This window comes from Dunckerocampus dactyliophorus, chromosome 4 (assembly GCF_027744805.1).
Source record: "Dunckerocampus dactyliophorus isolate RoL2022-P2 chromosome 4, RoL_Ddac_1.1, whole genome shotgun sequence".
Classification (NCBI taxonomy): domain Eukaryota; kingdom Metazoa; phylum Chordata; class Actinopteri; order Syngnathiformes; family Syngnathidae; genus Dunckerocampus; species Dunckerocampus dactyliophorus.
The window spans coordinates 35,180,687-35,198,098 of record NC_072822.1 but is presented as its reverse complement, the minus strand read 5'-3'; the positions used below and the strand labels follow the sequence as shown (position 1 = coordinate 35,198,098).

At 45.9% G+C, this 17,412-nt stretch overlaps 12 non-coding genes across 12 annotated transcripts; all 12 read left to right on the top strand.

Annotated features, from left to right (window-relative positions):
- The first annotated feature begins 3,372 nt into the window (after positions 1-3,372).
- On the top strand, positions 3,373-3,446 carry trnat-cgu (transfer RNA threonine (anticodon CGU)). The gene has a single exon. It is a non-coding gene; the product is annotated as a tRNA-Thr (tRNA).
- A 907-nt stretch (positions 3,447-4,353) lies between these two features.
- trnar-acg (transfer RNA arginine (anticodon ACG)) lies at positions 4,354-4,426 on the top strand. Its single transcript has one exon. It is a non-coding gene; the product is annotated as a tRNA-Arg (tRNA).
- Positions 4,427-6,853: 2,427 nt separating this feature from the next.
- trnat-agu (transfer RNA threonine (anticodon AGU)) lies at positions 6,854-6,927 on the top strand. The gene has a single exon. It is a non-coding gene; the product is annotated as a tRNA-Thr (tRNA).
- Positions 6,928-7,605: 678 nt separating this feature from the next.
- Positions 7,606-7,677, top strand: trnah-gug (transfer RNA histidin (anticodon GUG)). Its single transcript has one exon. It is a non-coding gene; the product is annotated as a tRNA-His (tRNA).
- A 157-nt stretch (positions 7,678-7,834) lies between these two features.
- On the top strand, positions 7,835-7,907 carry trnar-acg (transfer RNA arginine (anticodon ACG)). Its single transcript has one exon. It is a non-coding gene; the product is annotated as a tRNA-Arg (tRNA).
- A 2,427-nt stretch (positions 7,908-10,334) lies between these two features.
- trnat-agu (transfer RNA threonine (anticodon AGU)) lies at positions 10,335-10,408 on the top strand. Its single transcript has one exon. It is a non-coding gene; the product is annotated as a tRNA-Thr (tRNA).
- Positions 10,409-11,086: 678 nt separating this feature from the next.
- On the top strand, positions 11,087-11,158 carry trnah-gug (transfer RNA histidin (anticodon GUG)). The gene has a single exon. It is a non-coding gene; the product is annotated as a tRNA-His (tRNA).
- A 157-nt stretch (positions 11,159-11,315) lies between these two features.
- On the top strand, positions 11,316-11,388 carry trnar-acg (transfer RNA arginine (anticodon ACG)). The gene has a single exon. It is a non-coding gene; the product is annotated as a tRNA-Arg (tRNA).
- Positions 11,389-13,815: 2,427 nt separating this feature from the next.
- Positions 13,816-13,889, top strand: trnat-agu (transfer RNA threonine (anticodon AGU)). Its single transcript has one exon. It is a non-coding gene; the product is annotated as a tRNA-Thr (tRNA).
- Positions 13,890-14,567: 678 nt separating this feature from the next.
- trnah-gug (transfer RNA histidin (anticodon GUG)) lies at positions 14,568-14,639 on the top strand. The gene has a single exon. It is a non-coding gene; the product is annotated as a tRNA-His (tRNA).
- A 157-nt stretch (positions 14,640-14,796) lies between these two features.
- Positions 14,797-14,869, top strand: trnar-acg (transfer RNA arginine (anticodon ACG)). The gene has a single exon. It is a non-coding gene; the product is annotated as a tRNA-Arg (tRNA).
- Positions 14,870-17,296: 2,427 nt separating this feature from the next.
- Positions 17,297-17,370, top strand: trnat-agu (transfer RNA threonine (anticodon AGU)). The gene has a single exon. It is a non-coding gene; the product is annotated as a tRNA-Thr (tRNA).
- Positions 17,371-17,412: the final 42 nt, after the last annotated feature.

Below are 17,412 nucleotides of genomic sequence, written 5' to 3'. Positions count from 1 at the left end.
GACCTGACCTTCATTCTTCATTGGGGACCCTTCCAGCTGCTGTTTTTCGGAGTTTAAAGTCCGAACACCTGACTACAGTGGCACAAGTTTAGTCCACCAAGACGTCTAGCTGAGGCTAGTTTCTAAACCTGTCATGTTCAGTGTTATCGCTTTGCTGCCGCCTGTCTGTTTTCTGTTGCAGTGCATACCATACCCAAATTACTCATGTGAATCACCTGTGACCAATTACCTGGGCCTTTATCAGCTGCTGCCAGACCACAACCAGTTGCCAGTTATTCCTTTGCCAACCCTGCACCTTCCTTCCCTGGCTCCCAACTGGTCTTTATTACTATTAGCCTTGTTTCCATTGTGATTCCTAGTATTGTGTATTCTCCTGCTCTGGATGCGGTTTTTGCAACAGCTTCCTTATTTATCGCGTGTGTCTTTTCTTCCTGCCTTGCAGTGTTTTTTGTTGGACTTTTTGGCCTTAGCCCTGAGCTTCTTAGTTGTGTTTTTGTACATTTATTACCTATGGTAATAAAGCATATTTTTTCACCCAGCGCATTTTCCGTCTGCATTTAAGGCCTAGACTACCAGCACTTATTAGTTCGCTGACGAAGCTCTTCGGATGAGGAGCGAAACGTCCGACACCCTCTTCACAGAAGTACAGATGACGTCTCAAGAAGCCTTTCCCTCGATGGACAACGCCTGTACGACTGAGAGCCTACACAGACGCATTGCTACCAACTTTGGGAGAGACATCCTTCTGCTGGTACGTAGCTTAGAAAAGGCCACTCTTAAATTAGCAGATTTAAGGAACCACCTCAGATTCAATCTTAGATGCAGGCAGAGTAGGTTAATCCCCAAATGCATGAGGCAAGCGTCCCTTGAGCAAGGACACTTGGCAAGGAAACTGCAACTAAACTACATCAGAAAAATACAGAATTTGAGAATTAGGAGACTTAACATAGAGATAAGAAATAAACAGTCTGAAGCAGAAACCTTCTATCAGAGATTGCAAACCTAGCTTACGCACGAAACCTATCAGGAGGTTTGTGAATTTATTAAATCGGGTTATATGAAGCACCATAGCTGTTAGGAACGGCTATGCCGGGACTTGGATTCCAAAATGCAGAGAGAGCAAATTCGTAACAAGAGTTTATTAACAAAAGATGTCCACACGTGGAAAAACATACAACAAAAATACAAAGTACAACAGAAACCTCCTGGATCTAATCACAGGGAAAACTGTAGTATAACTAAGGGTGCTGCGGAAAACTAGCAGAGTGGAAAATACAAAAACACAAAAAGCTGCACAAAAAGAAGGCAGAAAACAACTGAAAACACTGCTGAACAATCAAGCAGGAAAAAAAACACTCACCACTGCAGGGAAATACCCAACTGCAGGAAGGGAAGGCATAAACTGTAGAAGCTGACCAGAGAGTAGCGATACAAGAGAACTAGATGCTGGAAAGAGCAGGTAGTTGGCGTAGACTGTGTAACAATCCGGCACTGGACTAGTGTCTGGCTGCAGCTTAAGAAGAGTCCTTAATTGCATGCAGGTGTGCCAAATTAGATCCTCCTGCCAGTACACGTGTGCTGCAAGAGAAAACAGCCAGAGGGCAGCAGAGCAGCACACAGATCATGACAATCGCAAAACCAAAGAAAGGTATAAGGGAAAATTCCAGAAACTTCTATTGGAAAATTGACCACAGCTTGTCGTAAACACTAAGGAGGGGGGGAATCAGACCAATACTAAAGAAAATTGGATCAAAAATCTGTCAGACAGAAGCCTCTCGGCGACAGAGAAGGCAGTATTAACCAAGGGTCTCAACTTCTCAGTGACTCCTAAAACGATACCCACAGTAGACTATATCACAGCAGCTGAATCGGCCATCAGGAACAATAACCTTTCTAGAACAGAGGCAGGGGACCTTCGTCTGAGAATATCGGCCCTTCTCAGTAGTGCTAAACCACCACCGTCCAATATCACGGGAGGTGAGAGAAGGCGTGAGCGGCTCTGCAGAAAGATGAGAGCATCACCATCTTACCAGCTGATAAGGGCAGATGCACAGTGGTTCTCAACATATTGGACTATGAAGAAAAAATAAAAAGTCTAATTAGTGATGCAAACACATATGAGCAACTTAAAAGGGACCCATCTAGTAGGTATAAGAAAGAAATCATAGACTGTCTCCAAAAGTTAGAGAAGGAAGAACTAATTGACAGACAGATGTATCATAGGTTATACCCTGGGGAGGCAACACCATGTATCTATGGCCTTCCAAAAATTCACAAGGAAGGTTTTTCCCTCAGACCCATTGTCTGTAGCATTGACTCTACCACGTACAATGTAGCTAAATATGTAAAAACAGTCTTATCCCCATTGGTAGGCAACACTGATCATCATATAGAGAACACAAAAGGGTTTGTGGCGAGTATCAAAGACCTCAGATTGGAGCCAGAGGAAACTTTGGTATCTTATGATGTGACTTCACTTTTCACATCTGTCCCCACCTCAGCAGCAGTCTCGGTGGTGAGGAAGAGACTGCTCGAGGACTCAACTCTGCATCGGAGAACAAAACTTAGTGCTGACCACATCTGCCAATTATTGGAAATTTGCCTTAACACTACATATTTTCAGTTTAGAGGGAAATTTTACAGACAAATTCATGGTTGTGCTATGGGCTCACCAGTCTCACCCATAGTGGTGAATCAGTACATGGAAGAGATGGAGAAACAGGCTCTCACATCCTTCTCAGGGACAAAACCAAGGCACTGGTTTAGATACGTGGATGACACCTTTGTCATAATCAAAAAACAGGAAATTCAGTCTTTCACAGTTCATATCAATGCGGTGGACACCAAAATCAAATTTACTCGCGAGGACGCTAAAGAGAACCAACTAGCCTTCTTAGACTGCAAGGTAATTACAGGAGAGGACAGACAGCTCCTTACAGAGGTCTTTAGAAAGGCCACACACACTCACCAATACCTGCTTTTTGAATCAAACCATCCACTACAACATAAACTAGGGGTTATTAGGACCCTCCAACACAGAGCGAAACAAATACCAACTAGTGCTGAGGGAAGGAAAAAGGAGACACAACATGTCCAGAGAGCGCTCTCAACCTGTGGGTACCCGCAGTAGGCCTTTAACAAATGTCAAAAGAAGAGAGCAGGTAAAGAAACCCAAAAGCCCACAGAAGCAAAAAGGAGAGGAGTGGTAGTGGTAGTGGAATCATACGACTAGAGCAACGAGCCCTGGACAATGAGACAAGGTGCATTTCAAGCAAGATTGACACGATGATAAATTGAGTCCTTGTGGTTTTGACGCCAGGTGTTGTTTTTAAGGGCAAAGAGTAATTTAAGCGCAAATTCCCGTGCTTTGCGGGTGCTGTGGCTTAGTTGGTCAAAGCGCCTGTCTCGTAAACAGGAAATCCTGGGTTCAAATCCCAGCAGCGCCTTGCTGGTGTTTACGTGACTCCTTTGCAGCTAGTTTTGAAAGATTTCACACCGTGTTTTCAAATCAGAACTTTTCATATGCTGAAGAAGCTCCCATCCTCTCTGAAGGCAATACCCTTGTCAATTTGTACACTACGGAATTTCTCACCTACCGACTGCTAGCATACTCATGGCTGGATATTTGATCTCGCCTTGTACTTAGAGGATGCAGACGGAGAAAGAAGCCCCTGTCCTGAAATTGCCACCTCGAAGCTCCACTTACATTTGAGGTGCCCACATGGACAAGCCAAATGCCTTCTGGACAAAAGTTCCAACATCTCCAAAAGCATGGGGAGCCCAGTGGGAAGAGGTGTTTCCATATTTTGAGGCCACAATTGGCGGTTGGGAATCAGAAATAAACAAAACAAGTGGATGGACAACAAAAAACATGAAACAGCTCCAAGACATTAACATCCTGTCGAAACATTCCGACATGAAAAACTTATAGGCTAAGTGTTGCAATGGATCATGTGAGTAGCTACGGGTGTGAGGATTCCAGGTTTGACTCCTGCCTATCTTGACACACCTTTGCAATTAACCTGAAACAAAATGTTTGGAAAATTTTACTTTGGGACTTCATTGTGCGTTTGACCAAAAATTTTGAAGATTGCAGACTGTACCATCACATGTGCTACGCAGCAGCTGTGATCGTATAGTGGTTAGTACTCTGCGTTGTGGCCGCAGCAACCCCGGTTCGAATCTGGGTCACGGCAACTGGCAATAGCTCCTTGGCACTTTCTTGTTATCTTGTCTGCAAAAAGTTCTCTTTTGATGTCTTGTTTGAAAACAGTTATCTTCTGACGTCATACGTTTGTTGGACAAACAGAGACAATCCACAATCGGCCTTGACGTACAGGTCCTACGCTTGTAGGGGTAGTGGCGCAATGGATAACGCGTCTGACTACGGATCAGAAGATTCTAGGTTCGACTCCTGGCTACCTCGATGGTCTTTTTCAACACTCAGTATCCACCAGCTAAGACCACCTGGTCACACATTGAGGCGTACAACTGGAAGGCTACCCCTGCGTAGGAGGGGCCTCAGTTCATCTGACCAGAAGTGCCTCTGACTTGTCCTGCACCCGTGTAGAAGACCAGTCCCCGCAACGGTGTATCATTCTTCCTGGTACGTTTAACTATTCAAATTGAGCTATCGTTTCCGAGACTTATTTGAAAGCATTCGAGACAGCAAACCTTTACAGACAAAACTTTCGGGTGGTCTTGTTCAAAAAGAGTTTGATTTCTACTGGCTGTATCAAATGGAAAAACAGTGTTAATCCACCACCTCATCTGACGATGCAGATCTGTGGTCTTCGGGGGGGTGGTGGCGCAATGGATAGCGCGTGTGACTGCGGATCTGAAGATTGTGGGTTCTTGACTGTCTCTTCATTTAACCTGAAACAATCCATTGCGCAGGTGCAACAAACCTCAGTAGAATGCAGACGGTTACACAGCCATCATCTTGTCGTGGTTAGTACTCTGCGTTGTGGCAGCAGCCACTCTGAGTCCCGGTAGTTTTTGGCCTATTCTGAAAATAGTTGCTTTTTTCTGAATGCTGTTGTTCAAAAAAAGAGTGACAACTCGATGAGCAATGTCAGTAGACATTGCGTGTGAATGCTGAAAAGCTGAAGCGAAACTCAAGCGCTTTGCAAAGGTACCAAAATCGAACATTGGAGAGAACACATAAGCTGCTGGGAAGCTGAAGTAGCTCAGTTGGGAGAGTGTTAGACTGAAGATCTCAAGGTCCGTGGTTCAATCCCAGTTTTCAGCACAATCCACATGCTCTTGATGACTTCAGATAATTTGAAAAGCCTTAGGTTCCGAAATGTTTAACTGGCTGATCAGTGGCGCAGACCTGACCTTCTATTCTTCATTGGGGACCCTTCCAGCTGCTGTTTTTCGGAGTTTAAAGTCCGAACGCCTGACTACAGTGGCACAAGTTTAGTCCACCAAGACATCTCGCTGAGGCTAGTTTCAAAACCTTTCTAACCGTGTTTGCGGATCTGACTTCTCGCTGTGTTGAAGAAAATCCAATAATTTCTTGAATGCTTCATATGTACTACAATGCTCCCTACGAAAGCAACACCCTTGTCAATTGGGCCAAAACTGCTTTGCCCAGAAAACAGACAATTTTATCAGGTACTCTCTGTCAGGACAAAACAGGCTCACAGGAAGGAGCCTGTTTAGCATCACCTGAACAGGGACTTGAACCCTGGACCCTCAGATTAAAAGTCTGATGCTCTACCAACTGAGCTATCCAGGCCCTCCTCCGGTGGGGAATATCACACAGCAGAAATCTTATGCCATACACATGGCGGGCTATTTGACCTCGCCATGGACGGAGATAAGGAAGCCCCAGTCCCGAAATTGGCACCTCGAAGACCGACTTAGGTCTGAAACTGCTCACATGGACAAGCTAAATACCTTCTGGACAAAGGATATTATGGTCATATGAGACAAAGGTTGAGCCGGTCGCCGGAGCATTACACTTTTGATGTGAGTGTCCAGGATTCAAGTCCCTGTTCAGGTGACCAGCGATAGGCTCTGGGTTTCATTTGCAAAGGCCTCCTTTTTGCCCTCAAAAGACAAGGGCAACAGGACTATCCCTTGTTACATTTGAAAGACTCAGCCCTGACCTGGACAAGCGGAAAACCCGTTCCACTGCTGAAATAGCAAAGACCAAAAGGTCCCAGGTTTCGGTACAGCGCTGTGTCCTTTTCGTCTCGACAGCGGAACTGAAAAGGCTCGTTCAGCTCCCCACACAACCGAAGTGTCTACCTCAGCTGATCCATGACATCAGCTGTCACAGACATTACCTTCATTCTGGGAACTCATTCTGATCCTGGATTACCATTGATTTACATGTGAACTCAAATCTTCAAATAAAAAAAGCCCTAATCACACACTTCATGTTAGAGGAGGTTACAGTCCGATCACCTGACTGCAGCTGTAAATGTCGGTTCCACCAAGTCACTGGATTCTGAGTCCAGAGCGCTAACCATTCCACCGTGGATCCTGCAAGCGCTTGTGTCTGACGTCGTTCGGTCCTGAAGTACACAGTGTGAGATTACACTGAGTCTTTCCTGATCTTTCCTGATCCCTTTTTAGGGGAAATTATGATAAAAGGTTCAAATCAGGTCGAAAGTCTGGGAACGTGATACACATGAGGGCTCGTCCGGGAATTGAACCACTCGCACCCTAAGTGAGAATCATACGACTAGAGCAACGAGCCCCGGACAATGAGACACGGTGCATTTCAAGCAAGACTGACACGATGAGACTTGTATTAATAAATTGCGTCCTCGTGGTTTTGACGCCGGTTGTTGTTTTTAAGGGCAAAGAGTAATTTAAGCGCAAATTCCCGTGCTTTGCGGGTGCTGTGGCTTAGTTGGTCAAAGCGCCTGTCTAGTAAACAGGAAATCCTGGGTTCAAATCCCAGCAGCGCCTTGCTGGTGTTTACGTGACTCCTTTGCAGCTAGTTTTGAAAGATTTCACACCGTGTTTTCAAATCAGAACTTTTCTTATGCTGAAGAAGCTCCCATCCTCTCTGAAGGCAATACCCTTGTCAATTTGTACACTACGGAATTTCTCACCTACCGACTGCTAGCATACTCATGGCAGGATATTTGATCTCGCCTTGTATTTAGAGGATGCAGACGGAGAACGAAGCCCCTGTCCTGAAATTGCCACCTCGAAGCTCCACTTACGTTTGAGGTGCCCACATGGACAAGCCAAATGCCTTCTGGACAAAAGTTCCAACATCTCCAAAAGCATGGGGAGCCCAGTGGGAAGAGGTGTTTCCATATTCTGAGGCCACAATTGGCGGTTGGGAATCAGAAATAAACAAAACAAGTGGATGGACAACAAAAAACATGAAACAGCTCCAAGACATTAACATCCTGTCGAAACATTTCGACATGAAAAACTTATAGGCTAAGTGTTGCAATGGATCATGTGAGTAGCTACGGGTGTGAGGATTCCAGGTTTGACTCCTGCCTATCTTGACACACCTTTGCAATTAACCTGAAACAAAATGTTTGGAAAATTTTACTTTGGGACTTCATTGTGCGGTTGACCAAAAATTTTGAAGATTGCAGACTGTACCATCACATGTGCTACGCAGCAGCTGTGATCGTATAGTGGTTAGTACTCTGCGTTGTGGCCGCAGCAACCCCGGTTCGAATCCGGGTCACGGCAACTGGCAATAGCTCCTTGGCACTTTCTTGTTATCTTGTCTGCAAAAAGTTCTCTTTTGATGTCTTGTTTGAAAACAGTTATCTTCTGACGTCATACGTTTGTTGGACAAACAGAGACAATCCACAATCGGCCTTGACGTACAGGTCCTACGCTTGTAGGGGTAGTGGCGCAATGGATAACGCGTCTGACTACGGATCAGAAGATTCTAGGTTCGACTCCTGGCTACCTCGATGGTCTTTTTCAACACTCAGTATCCACCAGCTAAGACCACCTGGTCACACATTGAGGCGTACAACTGGAAGGCTACCCCTGCGTAGGAGGGGCCTCAGTTCATCTGACCAGAAGTGCCTCTGACTTGTCCTGCACCCGTGTAGAAGACCAGTCCCCGCAACGGTGTATCATTCTTCCTGGTACGTTTAACTATTCAAATTGAGCTATCGTTTCCGAGACTTATTTGAAAGCATTCGAGACAGCAAACCTTTACAGACAAAACTTTCGGGTGGTCTTGTTCAAAAAGAGTTTGATTTCTACTGGCTGTATCAAATGGAAAAACAGTGTTAATCCACCACCTCATCTGACGATGCAGATCTGTGGTCTTCGGGGGGGTGGTGGCGCAATGGATAGCGCGTGTGACTGCGGATCTGAAGATTGTGGGTTCTTGACTGTCTCTTCATTTAACCTGAAACAATCCATTGCGCAGGTGCAACAAACCTCAGTAGAATGCAGACGGTTACACAGCCATCATCTTGTCGTGGTTAGTACTCTGCGTTGTGGCAGCAGCCACTCTGAGTCCCGGTAGTTTTTGGCGTATTCTGAAAATAGTTGCTTTTTTCTGAATGCTGTTGTTCAAAAAAAGAGTGACAACTCGATGAGCAATGTCAGTAGACATTGCGTGTGAATGCTGAAAAGCTGAAGCGAAACTCAAGCGCTTTGCAAAGGTACCAAAATCGAACATTGGAGAGAACACATAAGCTGCTGGGAAGCTGAAGTAGCTCAGTTGGGAGAGTGTTAGACTGAAGATCTCAAGGTCCGTGGTTCAATCCCAGTTTTCAGCACAATCCACATGCTCTTGATGACTTCAGATAATTTGAAAAGCCTTAGGTTCCGAAATGTTTAACTGGCTGATCAGTGGCGCAGACCTGACCTTCTATTCTTCATTGGGGACCCTTCCAGCTGCTGTTTTTCGGAGTTTAAAGTCCGAACGCCTGACTACAGTGGCACAAGTTTAGTCCACCAAGACATCTCGCTGAGGCTAGTTTCAAAACCTTTCTAACCGTGTTTGCGGATCTGACTTCTCGCTGTGTTGAAGAAAATCCAATAATTTCTTGAATGCTTCATATGTACTACAATGCTCCCTACGAAAGCAACACCCTTGTCAATTGGGCCAAAACTGCTTTGCCCAGAAAACAGACAATTTTATCAGGTACTCTCTGTCAGGACAAAACAGGCTCACAGGAAGGAGCCTGTTTAGCATCACCTGAACAGGGACTTGAACCCTGGACCCTCAGATTAAAAGTCTGATGCTCTACCAACTGAGCTATCCAGGCCCTCCTCCGGTGGGGAATATCACACAGCAGAAATCTTATGCCATACACATGGCGGGCTATTTGACCTCGCCATGGACGGAGATAAGGAAGCCCCAGTCCCGAAATTGGCACCTCGAAGACCGACTTAGGTCTGAAACTGCTCACATGGACAAGCTAAATACCTTCTGGACAAAGGATATTATGGTCATATGAGACAAAGGTTGAGCCGGTCGCCGGAGCATTACACTTTTGATGTGAGTGTCCAGGATTCAAGTCCCTGTTCAGGTGACCAGCGATAGGCTCTGGGTTTCATTTGCAAAGGCCTCCTTTTTGCCCTCAAAAGACAAGGGCAACAGGACTATCCCTTGTTACATTTGAAAGACTCAGCCCTGACCTGGACAAGCGGAAAACCCGTTCCACTGCTGAAATAGCAAAGACCAAAAGGTCCCAGGTTTCGGTACAGCGCTGTGTCCTTTTCGTCTCGACAGCGGAACTGAAAAGGCTCGTTCAGCTCCCCACACAACCGAAGTGTCTACCTCAGCTGATCCATGACATCAGCTGTCACAGACATTACCTTCATTCTGGGAACTCATTCTGATCCTGGATTACCATTGATTTACATGTGAACTCAAATCTTCAAATAAAAAAAGCCCTAATCACACACTTCATGTTAGAGGAGGTTACAGTCCGATCACCTGACTGCAGCTGTAAATGTCGGTTCCACCAAGTCACTGGATTCTGAGTCCAGAGCGCTAACCATTCCACCGTGGATCCTGCAAGCGCTTGTGTCTGACGTCGTTCGGTCCTGAAGTACACAGTGTGAGATTACACTGAGTCTTTCCTGATCTTTCCTGATCCCTTTTTAGGGGAAATTATGATAAAAGGTTCAAATCAGGTCGAAAGTCTGGGAACGTGATACACATGAGGGCTCGTCCGGGAATTGAACCACTCGCACCCTAAGTGAGAATCATACGACTAGAGCAACGAGCCCCGGACAATGAGACACGGTGCATTTCAAGCAAGACTGACACGATGAGACTTGTATTAATAAATTGCGTCCTCGTGGTTTTGACGCCGGTTGTTGTTTTTAAGGGCAAAGAGTAATTTAAGCGCAAATTCCCGTGCTTTGCGGGTGCTGTGGCTTAGTTGGTCAAAGCGCCTGTCTAGTAAACAGGAAATCCTGGGTTCAAATCCCAGCAGCGCCTTGCTGGTGTTTACGTGACTCCTTTGCAGCTAGTTTTGAAAGATTTCACACCGTGTTTTCAAATCAGAACTTTTCTTATGCTGAAGAAGCTCCCATCCTCTCTGAAGGCAATACCCTTGTCAATTTGTACACTACGGAATTTCTCACCTACCGACTGCTAGCATACTCATGGCAGGATATTTGATCTCGCCTTGTATTTAGAGGATGCAGACGGAGAACGAAGCCCCTGTCCTGAAATTGCCACCTCGAAGCTCCACTTACGTTTGAGGTGCCCACATGGACAAGCCAAATGCCTTCTGGACAAAAGTTCCAACATCTCCAAAAGCATGGGGAGCCCAGTGGGAAGAGGTGTTTCCATATTTTGAGGCCACAATTGGCGGTTGGGAATCAGAAATAAACAAAACAAGTGGATGGACAACAAAAAACATGAAACAGCTCCAAGACATTAACATCCTGTCGAAACATTCCGACATGAAAAACTTATAGGCTAAGTGTTGCAATGGATCATGTGAGTAGCTACGGGTGTGAGGATTCCAGGTTTGACTCCTGCCTATCTTGACACACCTTTGCAATTAACCTGAAACAAAATGTTTGGAAAATTTTACTTTGGGACTTCATTGTGCGTTTGACCAAAAATTTTGAAGATTGCAGACTGTACCATCACATGTGCTACGCAGCAGCTGTGATCGTATAGTGGTTAGTACTCTGCGTTGTGGCCGCAGCAACCCCGGTTCGAATCCGGGTCACGGCAACTGGCAATAGCTCCTTGGCACTTTCTTGTTATCTTGTCTGCAAAAAGTTCTCTTTTGATGTCTTGTTTGAAAACAGTTATCTTCTGACGTCATACGTTTGTTGGACAAACAGAGACAATCCACAATCGGCCTTGACGTACAGGTCCTACGCTTGTAGGGGTAGTGGCGCAATGGATAACGCGTCTGATTACGGATCAGAAGATTCTAGGTTCGACTCCTGGCTACCTCGATGGTCTTTTTCAACACTCAGTATCCACCAGCTAAGACCACCTGGTCACACATTGAGGCGTACAACTGGAAGGCTACCCCTGCGTAGGAGGGGCCTCAGTTCATCTGACCAGAAGTGCCTCTGACTTGTCCTGCACCCGTGTAGAAGACCAGTCCCCGCAACGGTGTATCATTCTTCCTGGTACGTTTAACTATTCAAATTGAGCTATCGTTTCCGAGACTTATTTGAAAGCATTCGAGACAGCAAACCTTTACAGACAAAACTTTCGGGTGGTCTTGTTCAAAAAGAGTTTGATTTCTACTGGCTGTATCAAATGGAAAAACAGTGTTAATCCACCACCTCATCTGACGATGCAGATCTGTGGTCTTCGGGGGGGTGGTGGCGCAATGGATAGCGCGTGTGACTGCGGATCTGAAGATTGTGGGTTCTTGACTGTCTCTTCATTTAACCTGAAACAATCCATTGCGCAGGTGCAACAAACCTCAGTAGAATGCAGACGGTTACACAGCCATCATCTTGTCGTGGTTAGTACTCTGCGTTGTGGCAGCAGCCACTCTGAGTCCCGGTAGTTTTTGGCGTATTCTGAAAATAGTTGCTTTTTTCTGAATGCTGTTGTTCAAAAAAAGAGTGACAACTCGATGAGCAATGTCAGTAGACATTGCGTGTGAATGCTGAAAAGCTGAAGCGAAACTCAAGCGCTTTGCAAAGGTACCAAAATCGAACATTGGAGAGAACACATAAGCTGCTGGGAAGCTGAAGTAGCTCAGTTGGGAGAGTGTTAGACTGAAGATCTCAAGGTCCGTGGTTCAATCCCAGTTTTCAGCACAATCCACATGCTCTTGATGACTTCAGATAATTTGAAAAGCCTTAGGTTCCGAAATGTTTAACTGGCTGATCAGTGGCGCAGACCTGACCTTCTATTCTTCATTGGGGACCCTTCCAGCTGCTGTTTTTCGGAGTTTAAAGTCCGAACGCCTGACTACAGTGGCACAAGTTTAGTCCACCAAGACATCTCGCTGAGGCTAGTTTCAAAACCTTTCTAACCGTGTTTGCGGATCTGACTTCTCGCTGTGTTGAAGAAAATCCAATAATTTCTTGAATGCTTCATATGTACTACAATGCTCCCTACGAAAGCAACACCCTTGTCAATTGGGCCAAAACTGCTTTGCCCAGAAAACAGACAATTTTATCAGGTACTCTCTGTCAGGACAAAACAGGCTCACAGGAAGGAGCCTGTTTAGCATCACCTGAACAGGGACTTGAACCCTGGACCCTCAGATTAAAAGTCTGATGCTCTACCAACTGAGCTATCCAGGCCCTCCTCCGGTGGGGAATATCACACAGCAGAAATCTTATGCCATACACATGGCGGGCTATTTGACCTCGCCATGGACGGAGATAAGGAAGCCCCAGTCCCGAAATTGGCACCTCGAAGACCGACTTAGGTCTGAAACTGCTCACATGGACAAGCTAAATACCTTCTGGACAAAGGATATTATGGTCATATGAGACAAAGGTTGAGCCGGTCGCCGGAGCATTACACTTTTGATGTGAGTGTCCAGGATTCAAGTCCCTGTTCAGGTGACCAGCGATAGGCTCTGGGTTTCATTTGCAAAGGCCTCCTTTTTGCCCTCAAAAGACAAGGGCAACAGGACTATCCCTTGTTACATTTGAAAGACTCAGCCCTGACCTGGACAAGCGGAAAACCCGTTCCACTGCTGAAATAGCAAAGACCAAAAGGTCCCAGGTTTCGGTACAGCGCTGTGTCCTTTTCGTCTCGACAGCGGAACTGAAAAGGCTCGTTCAGCTCCCCACACAACCGAAGTGTCTACCTCAGCTGATCCATGACATCAGCTGTCACAGACATTACCTTCATTCTGGGAACTCATTCTGATCCTGGATTACCATTGATTTACATGTGAACTCAAATCTTCAAATAAAAAAAGCCCTAATCACACACTTCATGTTAGAGGAGGTTACAGTCCGATCACCTGACTGCAGCTGTAAATGTCGGTTCCACCAAGTCACTGGATTCTGAGTCCAGAGCGCTAACCATTCCACCGTGGATCCTGCAAGCGCTTGTGTCTGACGTCGTTCGGTCCTGAAGTACACAGTGTGAGATTACACTGAGTCTTTCCTGATCTTTCCTGATCCCTTTTTAGGGGAAATTATGATAAAAGGTTCAAATCAGGTCGAAAGTCTGGGAACGTGATACACATGAGGGCTCGTCCGGGAATTGAACCACTCGCACCCTAAGTGAGAATCATACGACTAGAGCAACGAGCCCCGGACAATGAGACACGGTGCATTTCAAGCAAGACTGACACGATGAGACTTGTATTAATAAATTGCGTCCTCGTGGTTTTGACGCCGGTTGTTGTTTTTAAGGGCAAAGAGTAATTTAAGCGCAAATTCCCGTGCTTTGCGGGTGCTGTGGCTTAGTTGGTCAAAGCGCCTGTCTAGTAAACAGGAAATCCTGGGTTCAAATCCCAGCAGCGCCTTGCTGGTGTTTACGTGACTCCTTTGCAGCTAGTTTTGAAAGATTTCACACCGTGTTTTCAAATCAGAACTTTTCTTATGCTGAAGAAGCTCCCATCCTCTCTGAAGGCAATACCCTTGTCAATTTGTACACTACGGAATTTCTCACCTACCGACTGCTAGCATACTCATGGCAGGATATTTGATCTCGCCTTGTATTTAGAGGATGCAGACGGAGAACGAAGCCCCTGTCCTGAAATTGCCACCTCGAAGCTCCACTTACGTTTGAGGTGCCCACATGGACAAGCCAAATGCCTTCTGGACAAAAGTTCCAACATCTCCAAAAGCATGGGGAGCCCAGTGGGAAGAGGTGTTTCCATATTTTGAGGCCACAATTGGCGGTTGGGAATCAGAAATAAACAAAACAAGTGGATGGACAACAAAAAACATGAAACAGCTCCAAGACATTAACATCCTGTCGAAACATTCCGACATGAAAAACTTATAGGCTAAGTGTTGCAATGGATCATGTGAGTAGCTACGGGTGTGAGGATTCCAGGTTTGACTCCTGCCTATCTTGACACACCTTTGCAATTAACCTGAAACAAAATGTTTGGAAAATTTTACTTTGGGACTTCATTGTGCGTTTGACCAAAAATTTTGAAGATTGCAGACTGTACCATCACATGTGCTACGCAGCAGCTGTGATCGTATAGTGGTTAGTACTCTGCGTTGTGGCCGCAGCAACCCCGGTTCGAATCCGGGTCACGGCAACTGGCAATAGCTCCTTGGCACTTTCTTGTTATCTTGTCTGCAAAAAGTTCTCTTTTGATGTCTTGTTTGAAAACAGTTATCTTCTGACGTCATACGTTTGTTGGACAAACAGAGACAATCCACAATCGGCCTTGACGTACAGGTCCTACGCTTGTAGGGGTAGTGGCGCAATGGATAACGCGTCTGATTACGGATCAGAAGATTCTAGGTTCGACTCCTGGCTACCTCGATGGTCTTTTTCAACACTCAGTATCCACCAGCTAAGACCACCTGGTCACACATTGAGGCGTACAACTGGAAGGCTACCCCTGCGTAGGAGGGGCCTCAGTTCATCTGACCAGAAGTGCCTCTGACTTGTCCTGCACCCGTGTAGAAGACCAGTCCCCGCAACGGTGTATCATTCTTCCTGGTACGTTTAACTATTCAAATTGAGCTATCGTTTCCGAGACTTATTTGAAAGCATTCGAGACAGCAAACCTTTACAGACAAAACTTTCGGGTGGTCTTGTTCAAAAAGAGTTTGATTTCTACTGGCTGTATCAAATGGAAAAACAGTGTTAATCCACCACCTCATCTGACGATGCAGATCTGTGGTCTTCGGGGGGGTGGTGGCGCAATGGATAGCGCGTGTGACTGCGGATCTGAAGATTGTGGGTTCTTGACTGTCTCTTCATTTAACCTGAAACAATCCATTGCGCAGGTGCAACAAACCTCAGTAGAATGCAGACGGTTACACAGCCATCATCTTGTCGTGGTTAGTACTCTGCGTTGTGGCAGCAGCCACTCTGAGTCCCGGTAGTTTTTGGCCTATTCTGAAAATAGTTGCTTTTTTCTGAATGCTGTTGTTCAAAAAAAGAGTGACAACTCGATGAGCAATGTCAGTAGACATTGCGTGTGAATGCTGAAAAGCTGAAGCGAAACTCAAGCGCTTTGCAAAGGTACCAAAATCGAACATTGGAGAGAACACATAAGCTGCTGGGAAGCTGAAGTAGCTCAGTTGGGAGAGTGTTAGACTGAAGATCTCAAGGTCCGTGGTTCAATCCCAGTTTTCAGCACAATCCACATGCTCTTGATGACTTCAGATAATTTGAAAAGCCTTAGGTTCCGAAATGTTTAACTGGCTGATCAGTGGCGCAGACCTGACCTTCTATTCTTCATTGGGGACCCTTCCAGCTGCTGTTTTTCGGAGTTTAAAGTCCGAACGCCTGACTACAGTGGCACAAGTTTAGTCCACCAAGACATCTCGCTGAGGCTAGTTTCAAAACCTTTCTAACCGTGTTTGCGGATCTGACTTCTCGCTGTGTTGAAGAAAATCCAATAATTTCTTGAATGCTTCATATGTACTACAATGCTCCCTACGAAAGCAACACCCTTGTCAATTGGGCCAAAACTGCTTTGCCCAGAAAACAGACAATTTTATCAGGTACTCTCTGTCAGGACAAAACAGGCTCACAGGAAGGAGCCTGTTTAGCATCACCTGAACAGGGACTTGAACCCTGGACCCTCAGATTAAAAGTCTGATGCTCTACCAACTGAGCTATCCAGGCCCTCCTCCGGTGGGGAATATCACACAGCAGAAATCTTATGCCATACACATGGCGGGCTATTTGACCTCGCCATGGACGGAGATAAGGAAGCCCCAGTCCCGAAATTGGCACCTCGAAGACCGACTTAGGTCTGAAACTGCTCACATGGACAAGCTAAATACCTTCTGGACAAAGGATATTATGGTCATATGAGACAAAGGTTGAGCCGGTCGCCGGAGCATTACACTTTTGATGTGAGTGTCCAGGATTCAAGTCCCTGTTCAGGTGACCAGCGATAGGCTCTGGGTTTCATTTGCAAAGGCCTCCTTTTTGCCCTCAAAAGACAAGGGCAACAGGACTATCCCTTGTTACATTTGAAAGACTCAGCCCTGACCTGGACAAGCGGAAAACCCGTTCCACTGCTGAAATAGCAAAGACCAAAAGGTCCCAGGTTTCGGTACAGCGCTGTGTCCTTTTCGTCTCGACAGCGGAACTGAAAAGGCTCGTTCAGCTCCCCACACAACCGAAGTGTCTACCTCAGCTGATCCATGACATCAGCTGTCACAGACATTACCTTCATTCTGGGAACTCATTCTGATCCTGGATTACCATTGATTTACATGTGAACTCAAATCTTCAAATAAAAAAAGCCCTAATCACACACTTCATGTTAGAGGAGGTTACAGTCCGATCACCTGACTGCAGCTGTAAATGTCGGTTCCACCAAGTCACTGGATTCTGAGTCCAGAGCGCTAACCATTCCACCGTGGATCCTGCAAGCGCTTGTGTCTGACGTCGTTCGGTCCTGAAGTACACAGTGTGAGATTACACTGAGTCTTTCCTGATCTTTCCTGATCCCTTTTTAGGGGAAATTATGATAAAAGGTTCAAATCAGGTCGAAAGTCTGGGAACGTGATACACATGAGGGCTCGTCCGGGAATTGAACCACTCGCACCCTAAGTGAGAATCATACGACTAGAGCAACGAGCCCCGGACAATGAGACACGGTGCATTTCAAGCAAGACTGACACGATGAGACTTGTATTAATAAATTGCGTCCTCGTGGTTTTGACGCCGGTTGTTGTTTTTAAGGGCAAAGAGTAATTTAAGCGCAAATTCCCGTGCTTTGCGGGTGCTGTGGCTTAGTTGGTCAAAGCGCCTGTCTAGTAAACAGGAAATCCTGGGTTCAAATCCCAGCAGCGCCGTGCTGGTGTTTACGTGACTCCTTTGCAGCTAGTTTTGAAAGA